Consider the following 14,066-nt stretch of genomic DNA (forward strand, 5'->3'; position numbering starts at 1 on the left):
TTGTCTCTCTCTACATACCACTCTCTACTGTTGTCTCTCTCTCTCTACTGTTGTCTCTCTTCATACTCTCTCTCTCTTCATTGTCTCTACTTCATCTTCACTCTCTCTACTGTCTCTCTCTTCATACTACTCTCTACTGTTGTCTCTCTACATACTACTCTCTACTGTTGTCTCTCTTCATACTACTCTCTACTGTTGTCTCTCTACATACTACTCTACTGTTGTCTCTCTTCATACTACTCTCTGCTGTTGTCTCTCTACATACTACTCTCTACTGTTGTCTCTCTTCATACTACTCTCTACTGTCTCTACATACTTCTCTACTGTTGTCTCTCTTCATACTACTCTCTACTGTTGTTTCATCTCTCTCTACTGTTTTCTCTCTTCTACTACTCTCTCTCTTCATACTATTCTCTACTGTTGTCTCTCTCATACTACTCTCTACTGTTGTCTCTCTCATACATACTACTCTCTACTGTTGTCTCTCTTCATACTACTCTCTCTCTGCTGTTCTCTCTACATACTACTCTACTGTTGTCTCTCTTCATACTACTCTCTACTGTTGTCTCTCTTCATACTACTCTCTGCTGTCTCTCATCTCTCTCTACTGTCTCTACTGTTGTCTCTCTCTACATACTACTCTCTACTGTTGTCTCTCTACATACTACTCTCTACTGTTGTCTCTCTACACATACTCTCTCTGTTGTCTCTCTTGTCTCTCTCTTCATACTATACTCTACTGTTGTCTCTCTACTGCTACTCTCTCTCTCTTCATACTACTCTCTACTGCTGTCTCTCTTCATACTACTCTCTACTGTTGTCTCTCTCTACATACTACTCTCTACTGTTGTCTCTACATACTACTCTCTACAGTTGTCTCTCTACATACTACTCTACTGATGTCTCTCTTCATACTACTCTCTACTGTTGTCTCTCTATATAGTACTCTACTGTTGTCTCTCTTCATACTATTCTCTACTGTTGTCTCTCTACATACTACTCTCTACTATTTTCTCTCTTCATACTACTCTCTACTGCTGTCTCTCTTCATACTACTCTCTACTGCTTTCTCTCTACATACTACTCTCTACTGTTGTCTCTCTTCACACTACTCTCTACTGTTGTCTGTCTTCATACTACCCTCTACTGTTGTCTCTCTTCATACTACTCTCTACTGATGTCTCTCTTCATACTACTCTCTACTGTTGTCTCTCTTCATACTATTCTCTACTGTTGTCTCTCTCTACATACTATTCTCTACTGTTTCTCTACATACTACTCTCTACTGTTGTCTCTCTACATACTACTCTCTACTGTTGTCTCTCTTCATACTACCCTCTACTGTTGTCTCTCTACATACTACTCTCTGCTGTTGTCTCTCTTCATACTACTCTCTACTGTTGTCTCTCTTCATACTACTCTCTACTGCTGTCTCTCTTCATACTACTCTCTACTGTTGTCTCTTCATACTACTCTCTACTGCTGTCTCTCTACATACTACTCTCTACTGCTGTCTCTCTCTACTGTTGTCTCTCTTCATACTACTCTCTACTGCTGTCTCTCTACATACTACTCTCTACTGTTGTCTCACGTCATACTACTCTCTACTGTTGTCTCTCTTCATACTACTCTACTTTTGTCTCTCTACATACTACTCTCTACTGTTGTCTCTCTCTACATACTACTCTCTACTGTTGTCTCTCTTCATACTACTCTCTACTGCTGTCTCTCTACATACTACTCTCTACTGCTGTCTCTCTACATACTACTCTCTACTGTTGTCTCTCTTCATACTACTCTCTACTGTTATCTCTCTTCATACTACACTCTACTGTTGTCTCTCTTAATAGTATTCTCTACTGTTGTCTGTCTTCATACTACTCTCTACTGTTGTCTCTCTGCATACTACTCCCTACTGTTGTCTCTCTCTACATACTACTCTCTACTGTTGTCTCTCTACATACTACTCTACAGTTGTCTCTCTACATACTATTCTCTGCTGATGTCTCTCTTCATACTACTCTCTACTGCTGTCTCTCTTCATACTACTCTACTGCTGTCTCTCTACATACTACTCTCTATTGTTGTCTCTCTTCATACTACTCTCTACTGTTGTCTCTCTACATACTACTCTCTACTGTTGTCTCTCTACATACTACTCTCTACTGCTGTCTCTCTACATACTACTCTCTACTGCTGTCTCTCTCTACTGTTGTCTCTCTTCATACTACTCTCTGCTGTCTCTCTTCATACTACTCTCTACTGCTTTCTCTCTACATACTACTCTCTACTGTTGTCTCTCTTCATACTACTCTCTACTGTTGTCTCTCTCTACATACTACTCTCTACTGATGTCTCTCTTCATACTACTATCTACTGTTGTCTCTCTATATAGTACTCTACTGATGTCTCTCTTCATACTATTCTCTACTGTTGTCTCTCTACATACTACTCTCTACAGATGCCTCTCTTCATACTACTCTCTACTGTTGTCTCTCTCTTCATACTACTCTCTACTGTTGTCTCTCTACATACTACCCTCTACTGTTGTCTCTCTTCATACTACTCTCTACTGTTGTCTCTCTCTTCATACTACTCTCTACTGTTGTCTCTCTACATACTACTCTCTACTGTTGTCTCTCTTCATACTACTCTACTGCTGTCTCTCTACATACTACTCTCTACTGTTGTCTGTATTCATACTACTCTCTACTGTTGTCTCTCTACATACTACTCTCTACTGTTGTCTCTCTACATACTACCCTCTACTGTTGTCTCTCTTCATACTACTCTCTACTGCTGTCTCTCTTCATACTACTCCATACTGCTGTCGCTCTACATACTACTCTCTACTGCTGTCTCTCTACATACTACTCTCTACTGTTGTCTCTCTTCATACTACTCTACTGCTGTCTCTCTACATACTACTCTCTACTGCTGTCTCTCTACATACTACTCTCTACTGTTGTCTCTCTTCATACTACTCTCTACTGTTGTCTCTCTCTTCATACTATTCTCTACTGTTGTCTCTCTTCATACTACTCTCTACTGTTGTCTCTCTTAATACTATTCTCTACTGTTGTCTGTCTTCATACTACTCTCTACTGTTGTCTCTCTACATACTACTCCCTACTGTTGTCTCTCTCTACATTCTACTCTCTACTGTTGTCTCTCTACATACTACTCTACAGTTGTCTCTCTACATACTATTCTCTGCTGTTGTCTCTCTACATACTACTCCCTACTGTTTTCTCTCTCTTCATACTGCTCTCTACTGCTGTCTCTCTTCATACTACTCTACTGCTGTTTCTCTACATACTACTCTCTATTGTTGTCTCTCTTCATACTACTCTCTACTGTTGTCTCTCTACATACTACTCTCTACTGTTGTCTCTCTACATACTACTCTCTACTGCTGTCTCTCTACATACTACTCTTTACTGCTGTCTCTCTCTACTGTTGTCTCTCTTCATACTACTCTCTACTGCTGTCGCTCTTCATACTACTCTCTACTGCTTTCTCTCTACATACTACTCTCTACTGATGTCTCTCTTCATACTACTATCTACTGTTGTCTCTCTATATAGTACTCTACTGATGTCTCTCTTCATACTATTCTCTACTGTTGTCTCTCTACATACTACTCTCTACAGATGCCTCTCTTCATACTACTCTCTACTGTTGTCTCTCTCTTCATACTACTCTCTATTGTTGTCTCTCTACATGCTACTCTCTACTGTTGTCTCTCTTCATACTACTCTCTACTGTTGTCTCTCTTCATACTACTCTCTACTGTTGTCTCTCTACATACTACTCTCTACTGCTGTCTCTCTTCATACTACTCTCTACTGTTGTCTCTCTACATACTACTCTCTAATGTTGTCTCTCTTCATACTACGTGATCTTACAGCACCATGGTTGAGCTGCTGCTCTGCCCGGTGTGTTCCATACAAAAGCTAAAGGGGGATTTTTGCGTCGGTATCTGACGCTGAGAGACACTGACCAAGCGTCAGGATTTGACGATTTGGGAGTGAGAACGGGTTGTATAGACATGAAACGGTAATGTTTCTTTAAATCCAAAAACAAGATAATTTTATCACAATTATTCCTGCTTGCGTACGATAATAGTGGAACACATTTGGGTGGCTGTTGTTATCTCTGGACAGAACCAGGCTATAGCTGTTTCCCCCTATTGCAAGTCTTTGTGCTAACTGTCTGCTGGCTGTAGCTTCATGTTTAATCAATCTTCTCATCTAACTCATGTAACTAATGCCGACCTTACACCAAACGACTTTCCAAGTGATTTCCACGGTCGCAGACTACTTTCCAATATCTGAATGAAATCCTGAGAGTCTTGCTAGAGTTCGGGCGATCCCTAAGCATTTACATTTTTTTTGAAGGCATTGCTCTTCATTCTCATTTAAGAAGCCACAGGGACTAGTAATGCCTCTGAGTGTAAACCTACAGCAAATGTACTGCAAGCTTTAAACAAAGTGCATTTTTGACATCCCACGTTCTTTTGGTGGGGAAAAAAGGTGCTGCGCAGCATTTAGCCACACTGGAAAAAAAGGCAATTAGGTCATAGAATATGCACACATCTTATCTTGCATGCTCTCTGGTCTCCCGCAATTTGGGCAAAAAAAAAAAAAAAAAGGTCAGCCACGTTAGTCAGATTGCGCTCAACAAATTCTAAAAAGGCTCGCCGGTCACGCTGAATGTATTCCCTGCAACATAATTAGCCCCCTCAATTCCCTGTCGTGCCAGCTACCGGGTGTCTCACAAAGCCCCACCCCTTTCCCCAAAATGCCTTTCACCTCTGCTTGCTCTGCGGTGATGCCCCCCCCTTCCTTCCTTCCTCTCCCCCTCTCACCGCTCTATCACACATTGTTGCTACCCTAAACTTGCTGCAGATGCGGCCGGCCTGACGCATAAATTAGTCATCAACATTAGCATTAGCCGGCGCGCGGCACCCGGTGCCAACTGCTCTCCGAACGGCCATAAAAGGTCATGTTTTGATGACTGAATGCCACACAGGCACCTTGGCTCCCCGGAGGAGGGTTCCCCAGGTGCACGTGAAAGGTTAAAAATTACCTACCCGCCCGCCGCCTGTCTCTGGCGGAGGAAATAATTAGGGGGTTTTTAGGGGAGCGGCAGAATGCCTCGCTGTCAGATGACAGAGCGTTACCTAATGGTCGTATCTGGGGAAGAGTCAAGCGGCCTGTCATTCTCTTGACAGGACAAATGAGCATAATGGTGGCAGGGAAAATGGGCGCCTGGTCCCCCTTTTTTTTTTTGTTTCCAGACAGGGATGCAGGGAGTAGCAGGGGGGGGGTAAAATGGCAGCGCCTGAGCAGAATAACACAAGGACGTTAACCTTTTACATAAATCTGTTAACACGTGTGAGTGCTGTTTAAAAAGTGAGGCTTGATGCTCTCCTCCTCCGCGGTGGGCCGAGTGCAAGGGCGTAGCTTTGGTTTCAACAGCGGGGGGGGGAGACGCACATTGTAACCAGCGTGAGCGTCAAACACTTCATTTCCTGCATTCTGGGGGATATTATGCAACAATTTGTGCCTTTTCTGCATCAATATGGCTCAAATGTCTTTATTTATGTAAAGGAAATTATTATTCTCCTGCATTGTTTAAAACTTTCTGCATATTCAAAACATCACACGTGTTTTCGGGATGTTTATTTTTTAGGAATCATGTACATCTCAACAACAAATCTGTTAAGAGACCGAGACCATATAAAAGCCCCCCCACACACACACACCCTGGAATCGAAGCATTTGACCGAGCCTGTTGGAGTTTCACCCAGCTACTTTCTGCTTGAATTAGACTTCTGTTGTGTAAACTTACATCCGCAAAGCCAAACCAAGAACAGAAAGAGCGTAGATTTGTTTTACACAATACACAGTACAATCACAGCTTGATGAAAATAATACTCTATACAGGCTTCACATTCACAGTAAAATAGTGTACATGCAATAAATATAAATACTTAATATCAAAAGTCATTAGAGAAAACCAAATATTTCCCACTGACTTGTGATGCATGGTTTACTGCGTTTTTCTTTCTAAACCACTCATAATTTCCCATAACAAGTTTTCTAACTTCATATTAACAAGCTCACAGCAAAGACAAACGATTACAGCTTTAAGCTTGAAGCAGTGTTAGAAAGTGCGGAATTGAAGACAATCCAACGAATCCCTTTTGATTTGATTTGCCAGAGAGGACTGATGGGTAGGATTTGGTTTTCGCCCTCCGAAGCAGAAGGTGGCGGCAGTGCACCTTGACCGTTGCTGCCACTTGCAGTTTAAAATGGACAGAAGAAGAAGGGGAAAGTAGTGCATAGCAGAAGCTTAGCTTAGGTTTTACTCAAATAAATGTGAATGAAGTGTGAATTAACATGTGGATTTTGGATTTCATTCTTCAGTGAACTCCCAAGGGTGCTTCCTGTCGTTTTGGGTGAACCACAAACATATTCAAGGTAAGAAACAGACCTTTCCCATCTGCCATTGCTGTGCAAACATTCCCCCAAAACACAAACCCACACCAATCCCTTAAAACAAGGCCGTAGGTTTTGTTTCAACATTGGGGGGGAATCCTCCTCCATAAAATTTGGAGCATCACACACTTCAGATCCTGCATTCTGATGCAACAATGTTACTGTGCAAATGTCTTTATTTATGTCAAGGAAAGTAGGCTGTTATTCTCCTGTGTTGTTCAAATCTGTCTGCATATTCAAATCATCACACGTGTTTCGGGATGTTATTTTTAGGAATCATGTACATCTTAAATCTGTTAGAGAACGAGACTTAGTTAAAGCCGCAAGCTGCAAGTTTAACCCTTGTGTTGTGTTCCCATCGACCACGAAAAACCACTTTTGTTGTCTCTATCTCAATGTTTTGTTGCTTTTTTCCAATTTTTTTTAATTACTTTACTTTTTTTTCCAATGTTTTGGCCACTTTTTTTTTCCACTGTCTTTGTCCCCTTTGTTGATGTTTTGTCACTCTTTTTTTCGTCATTTTTCACACATTTCCAAAAAAGTTTATGCTTTTTTTTTTTTTTTTTCCCCGTTTTGTCGCTTTGTTCAACGTTTTCAACGCTTATTTCAACGTGCCGTATATCTGATATAGAAATACTTTAAAATAACGTGACAAATTTGACCAGAGGACAACATGAAGGTTAAATCTACATAAATCTTGCTTTATTTTTCACTTCCTGCTGTGTTCTTTAACCCCCCGATGTTGCAAAGTAGACACAGTTCCTGTTTTCCGTACGTGTTTTGAGAACGCAGACAGAAAAAGAAGAGCAAAAGTGTAGTTATGGAGACTGAGAGAGAGGGCAGTGCAACTCCTTCAGGTAGCCGCGGTGCCAAATGTAAGAAGACACAGACAGCAGCGTCACATTTTGTATTGTTTTTGCGAAAAATTTCACAACAGATTAGTTAATACGCATTGGATTAAAAGAATGCAAGGTTTCTGTGCGTGACGAATTTTTAGGAAGACAGATAACGAAAAAACGCATTTGAAAATGTCAGACACAGTTTGCCTTAACTCTAGTGTAAGGTTAGTCCATTTTTGCAACGGTGGCACTGCAAAATACCCTCAGGAAGGAACTTGTTTTGGTGGAACATGTGTACGTTCAAAGTAGTTTTAGTCGTGCAACAGAAAACTCCTGATTGGACAGATAGTCTAGCTAGCTGTCTGGATTTACCCTGCAGAGATCTGAGGAGCAGTTAACCATAGTCCTCACAAATCCACCGGAGGTTAGAACGCCAACACAGAGACAGAGGAAGGGGACGGACATCCGGCCCAAATGAGTGATATCTGGCGGAATTTCCATCGACAACAGAGCAATCCCAGAAGTGGAACATAACCTAGCGTCGGGTTAGTCCATATTCGACCCAAGCTGGGTCAAATTCAACCCAGCATTTTTTAGCGGGTACTAAACCGAATGGATCTTATTATGAAGTTAGATGATTTTATGGTCTAGAGTCTATACGAGAGCCCAGGTGGATCTTTGATCAGCCTCTGCTGTGTCGGAGCGCCTGTCACACCTCCGATCAGCCTCGGAGGTTTCACCGAGGCTCCGAGGTGCACTTTAACTCTCTGCTGCAGTGCTGTTTGGCTCTTCCTGTGCCACATCCTGCATGCTAACCAACAGAGGGGTTATTAACACAACAAACTTTAAACGCCCTATATAAATAATATGTTCGCACAAATGCAAAACCCCGGCTCAGCTGACACTGTTTAGGCAGCGCCGGCAACATCTGTTTATGAGCACTTTGCCTAATGATATCATCCGATATCATTAACTGTGGCAGTGCGCGCCGCAGCAGCAGGTGCAGCTGTTTATGCCCCCCCCCCGCACACACACACACACACACTTAAAGAGAAAAGACTTTTACAGTCTCCTCCAACACCAGCACCAACCCTTCCCTCCCTTCCACCCCGCCAAATCGCCAAACCGCTCATTAGAACAATTTTCCTCAACAAAAAAGCGGCCCCTATGATTTCAATCTGTATATCACCTGTAATTGTAGTTTTTAGTGAGAGCCTGATTCCATACATTTAGCGGGAGTAAACTGGGACTGCGGGTGCGAGCGCTGAGAGCACGCCGCCAGCTGCAGAGGCTGTTTTTAGATGGCAGGCTCTCATAGGCGTGTGTGTGTGTGTGTGTGTGTGTGTGTGTGTGTGTGTGTGTGTGTGTGTGTGTGTGTGTGTGTGTGTGTGTGTGTGTGTGTGTGTGTGTGTGTGCCGGTGGAGCTTGGGCGGGCCCCCTGCTTTGTTTCCCGACATGGTTTCTGCTCTGTTTAGATGCTGGAAATAATAGAAAATTATTATTTCTGGCAGCAACAATGAGGCCACCGCCTCCTCTTCCTGACCGGAAGGCCGCGTTCAGGGTCTTCGCAGGTTATCCGGAGCCTGATTTGATCGCACACGCGCGGCCGTAATTAGTCAGCTGGTTGATTCATATGTTGTGCGACACTGAGCTATCTGTTGTATTAGCATTGTACCCTGAGGCCAACGCAGTATTTATAGATCCACAACACTGATGCAACTGCTTCGTGCCGTTCTTTATTTTAACACTCTGTGTAAACTGATTACAATATTTTCCTTTTATTCTAATAGCTTATGTAGGGTCCAGGTCTCAGATCTGTGTGTCATTACATCAGATACCTGAGTGGATCCAAGTGGATTCAGGTGGTGTGTCTTTATTTTTTTGAGAAATGACCAGTGTGTCGCTCCTCTTTTTGACCGCGGCTGCTTGTTAACGGTGGAGCATCGCGCTGCTGTTAGTGTTGGTGTTCTCACAGTTTGGGCCCGCTGCTTTTGGTCCAATTATCCTGCGTGTTAGTCCTGCTTTCTGTTCAGTTAGTGATGTGGCATTCATAAAAGCCTTAAAGCTGTGACTTCAGTGGGTTAAAGTGTAACTTTCTTTTTTTTTTAACCCTATGTTCCTATGTTTTTGTGTCTAAGTGACTGATGGGAACAACAATATTTGACATTGTTCCAGTATTAAGAGAGATTGCTGCAGTCAGCAGCTGCGTAACAAGCTACAATGTGAGTTAATAGAGCGATTGCTCACCTTCAATTTACGCCCACTAAAAGTTCTTGTTTTGCCGCTGACAGACTCAGATTATTTTTGCTAAGTGTCTGACACCATTATGAAAAGGATTTCTAAGGAGCTCGACCTTTCTGTTAAAAGGTTATTTAACATAAAAACAATTCCTATGGCTAAATCCACCAGACTTCATGTAAATAATTTTATTCATTTTATCATGGTAAAACACACTTCATTCAAAGTCAACAGAAACAAAATAGTCTTGGTTTGTCTTTCCACTTTTCCAACCATCTCATCTCTAGTTGAAATAAACACATAGTTTACCAATTTACATGTGGAAATATGTTGAGATGGCCCGATACCATTTTTTGCTTCCTGATACCGATTCTGATACCTGAACTTGCGTATCGGCCTATGCAGTGTACCAATCCGATACCATATATCATATTTATTATGTTTTAACTGTATACTACTATCCCTGTATGGATGTGATATTATTTATATATTTGTTGTCGGTCTGGCTCAGGTTAAACTCTTTGTGAAATATGAACAAACACAAACAATGAATGCCACAGAACTTTCTTTTATTATGCGGAAGAAGAACATAAATAAACTACTTAAACGTAGATTTTCTTTCGGGCTTTATTAGGTGGTATCGGATTGCATTAACTCCACTACTTCCCTATACCAATACCAGCGTTTTAGGCGGTATCGGAGCCAATACCGATACTGGTATCGATATCGGAACATCTCTAAAAATATGTTGGTCTATACATGCTAAAAATATATTTTTTTTAAATGGAGTCTGGTGGGTTTAATGATCCAGAGCTGTTTCTATTGCAGTCTGGTTCACGGCTGCTGGTTACAGGTTACCTTTTAAGGGCCCAAAAGTTTCAAAACATCCTGGTATGGTCATTTTAATAAAAGCCCAAACATATAGTGATGATTTAAAACCACATGTATATGTAAGGATAGGGTCAGTTACTCTTTGATACTTTGAAACTGTAAATATCACCGTCCGTCTTGTGCATTTTCTTCCTCTGCAAATCTCTGCAAAGCTCTGACAGTTCAACCCAAAGACGAGCATGTTGGCACCCAGAGGAGTTTTATTTGCAGGCAAAGACCCCGACACTGAACCCGCTCTGAGCACTGAGGGCCAGCAGGGAATACACACACACATGCACACACACACACACACACACACACACACACACAAATGTAGTTCTCAAGCTCATATCTACACTTGTTAATGCCGTAGTAGTCGTTTACACATGTGCACACACCAAACAGAAATCTGAACGTGAGAAAACACACACACACACATGTACACAACAAACACACAGTCCTCCCCCTTCCAGCTGTTCTCTAAATGTTGATTACACAAGACACCGGGGGGAGCCACCTCCTCCTCTTCCTCCTCAATCCGTTAGCCGGGGCGATTCCCCCCACAAGGAGGCTGAGCAGGACCGGCTGACCCCGAGGTGCTCAGTGACCCGGGGTTGGGGTTCCAGAGAGGGCTGCGGCCCCGGGGCCTCTTGGCTGGGCTCTACTTCCCCCCTTTTTTCTCCTGCCTTCCCTCAGCTGTACGGGCAGCCCTTTCTCAGGATGGGAGACATGGGCAGAGACAGCAACGGCCCGGGGACAACTGGCCGAGGAGCGCAACGCCAAACTGCAAGAAATTTAAATCATAAAACTCCTCCACTGTCTGAGATGCTCGGGGAACTTTGTGTCAAGTGAAACGGAGACGGGGAAATTAAAGTGCGGTGATTTTTATCGGACATGAACATTCTCAGGCGTTGGAGGCTCTTATCCAGCAAGAGAATAAATTAAAGTGCATGAGGCAACGTGTTTGCATGAAACTACTTTTCATCAGTCTAAAGGCAAGACTCACTTTTTGGCATTACATTATCTGCAACCTTATCATCAAAGTCTGTTGGTGACTGCAAGGAGCTGCAGTGACTCCACTAAGGGCCACACTGAAAAAAGGAGAATCACATCCAGGGCCAGACATGGCCCATGTAGTTTATTGATAAATATTGGGAAAAAGTCAAATATCTTTGGCTGTATTATTGCATGTGTCATATAGCCTATTTATTTACAGTTTAAATTCTGCTCTAAAAGTTGCATAATTGCAGTTTGAAAACAGTTTCCTGTGTTCTTGGTTTGACACACAACTACGCAGGCCTAAATGTATTGTGAACCTAAATTGATATGGGAACTGGATCAAAACTTGCAAAGGGACGGCCCGCAGGCCTCGAGTTTCACCCATGTGGTTTAGATGAACTGAAGTTGCTGTGCATGTGCACAGAGAAAATGTGTGACGCCAGACAAAAAAATCAGGATCAGCAGCAGTTGGAAGTTTGAGTCACGAGATTAGGTGACTTTGGGCCGGGTACAGAGCACCAACGTACAGGCTGCCAACATTTCGGCGGACATTACGGTTAGTTAACCGTAATGTAAGGCGAATGTTGGGCGAAAAAAAGTGAGCGCCATGCAGTGACGAATGAATATTAAGTTTAGACACCAGAACAACTAGTTAAAATTAGGAAAAAGATCGTGGTTTGGATTACAACACTCCCAAGAAAGAGAAAACACATTTCTTGGGTGAAAGTCTTTTTGTTTTCCCTGGGACATGAACTCTGCTACCTGGCTTGAAAGTGCTGTGTTTTATGGGTCAGACATGTGATGTTTGCCTTCCTCTGAGACACGGGATGGGAAAAAACATGCACCCGCTTCCTAATCCAGCCTTGTTCCCTCTATACTGTTCACCTTTGTGATTTCTTGCATGTCAGAAAAGCCAATGTCTCGATCAACACCTTTTTAAAATATACTGTTACAGTGTTTTCTCTAGCTTTGCGGAAGACTTAGGTGTCGTAGCACGTAAGAAAATGCTATGTTTCTCTGTACATTTTGTGTCTCTTTGTGGGTTTTTCCATCTCTTTGTAGTTGTGGGGTGTCTCTTTTTGGTCATTCGTGTTATCTTTGGGGTTATTTTTGGTTTCTGTGTTCATTTGGCGTCTCTTTGTAGTTGGTCTGTGTCTCTTTGTGGTAGTTTTGCGTCTCTTCACAGCATTTTGTAGCATTAATATCACCATATCTGTTGGAAAAGCTAGAGCAGATAAATAAATAACGCTCAAAAAGCTTAAAGACAAATCTTAAAGCTAAAGAATTCCAACTGCAATCATTAGATCTGAGAAAATACTAAATTACATTAATTTGGCTTAGGTGCTGCACCTAAACCATATAATAGCGGAAATGAAATGCCATTTTTTCTAAATGCATCCAGAATAACAAATCAAACCGCATTTTGCACTTGTTTTCTTTGTGGCATAAACAAAAAAGAAATGCCAAAGCTTGTTTGGAGTAGACATGATTCAGCGTTCAGTTCCTGCATCGGCTGTCTCTGAGTCTGAAACTTCCTCTTAATGTATGCTCACTGTGCGTTTGCACGACCTGTCTGAAGTGATTCTGACGGCCTTGTTTAATTAGCCGTGTGTGTGTGTGTGTGTGTGTGAGTGAGTGTGAGTGTGTGCATACTTTTATACATATTCATCGGCCGCAGATTTCAGCCCGATTGATGTTTGTAATTGATTCAGAAGGTTTTATAATTCCTGCAAAAAGCAGACCAAGAATTTCAATGACTTTGCAAATTTGGGGGAGGGGAGGGAGGGTTAGGGGTGAGGAGATCTGAGGGTGCCGCGTCTACACCTTAGGACGGTGTGATTTCTATCGTTTTGCAGAGGAAAAGAGAGCGAGAGAGAGGAATGTCAGCCACTTTGTTGTTCCTCTTTCTGGGAGTAAATTACACATTTAGGATTTATTAAGACAAGAAACCCATTCTCAAACAGTGGAGCGGTGAAGTCTCCGCAGAGACGTGCTCATTACTCTGTAGCCCCGGGCCACACTCGCCGCCTCCCAAATCATCCTTTTTTTCCTTTCCTTTTTCCTCTTCCTCTTCCCCCTCCGTCTGTGTTTCCTCGGTGCCACGTTGCCGTGCCCGACGCGGTAATGTCACAGCGGTGCGTTCAAAAGCCGCGGCGAAGATTTTGGGCTCCCAGCAGGTGCCGATGCCCCGACGTCTGTTCAATTATTAAAGCGAGGGGCCACGTGGCTGCATTACAGCCACCGCACCCATTAGATAAAAAGACCGCGGCTTTTGACAAGCCCGTAGGCAGCCCGGTGGCAGCCTTGTTGCAGTTTTTCCCTCATTTCTATTTAATTATGAGGTTCAAATACTTCATTTTGATGTCCTTGGCCTCACAGATTTTGTTATGAGTGCATGACGTTAGTTGGATTGTTGACACGTTAAGATCGTCCAGTCGCCCGCTCCTCATTTGCATAATGTTGAATCCAGCCAACTTTATGCAAATGAGTAGCGGCCGGTTCGGTTCGGCTCGGTGCCTCTCAAAAGCTTACGGAAATCTTTTAATGTGACCGTTGTCGATCTGAAATAAAGACAGATTCAGCATTATATTATATTTTCATAAAATAAGAGATC

The 14,066-nt window shown here is 42.6% G+C and overlaps 1 long non-coding RNA gene across 1 annotated transcript in view; it reads left to right on the forward strand.

Moving 5' to 3' along the window:
- Positions 1–14,066, forward strand: part of LOC114551110 (uncharacterized) — a 60,858-nt gene that overhangs the window by 14,434 nt on the left and 32,358 nt on the right. Inside the window, exon 4 of the long non-coding RNA XR_003691851.1 lies at positions 6,435–6,488. This is a non-coding gene — a long non-coding RNA (uncharacterized LOC114551110). The remainder of the gene's footprint in view (positions 1–6,434; positions 6,489–14,066) is intronic.

The sequence above is a fragment of the Perca flavescens genome, chromosome 24 (assembly GCF_004354835.1).
Source record: "Perca flavescens isolate YP-PL-M2 chromosome 24, PFLA_1.0, whole genome shotgun sequence".
NCBI lineage: Eukaryota > Metazoa > Chordata > Actinopteri > Perciformes > Percidae > Perca > Perca flavescens.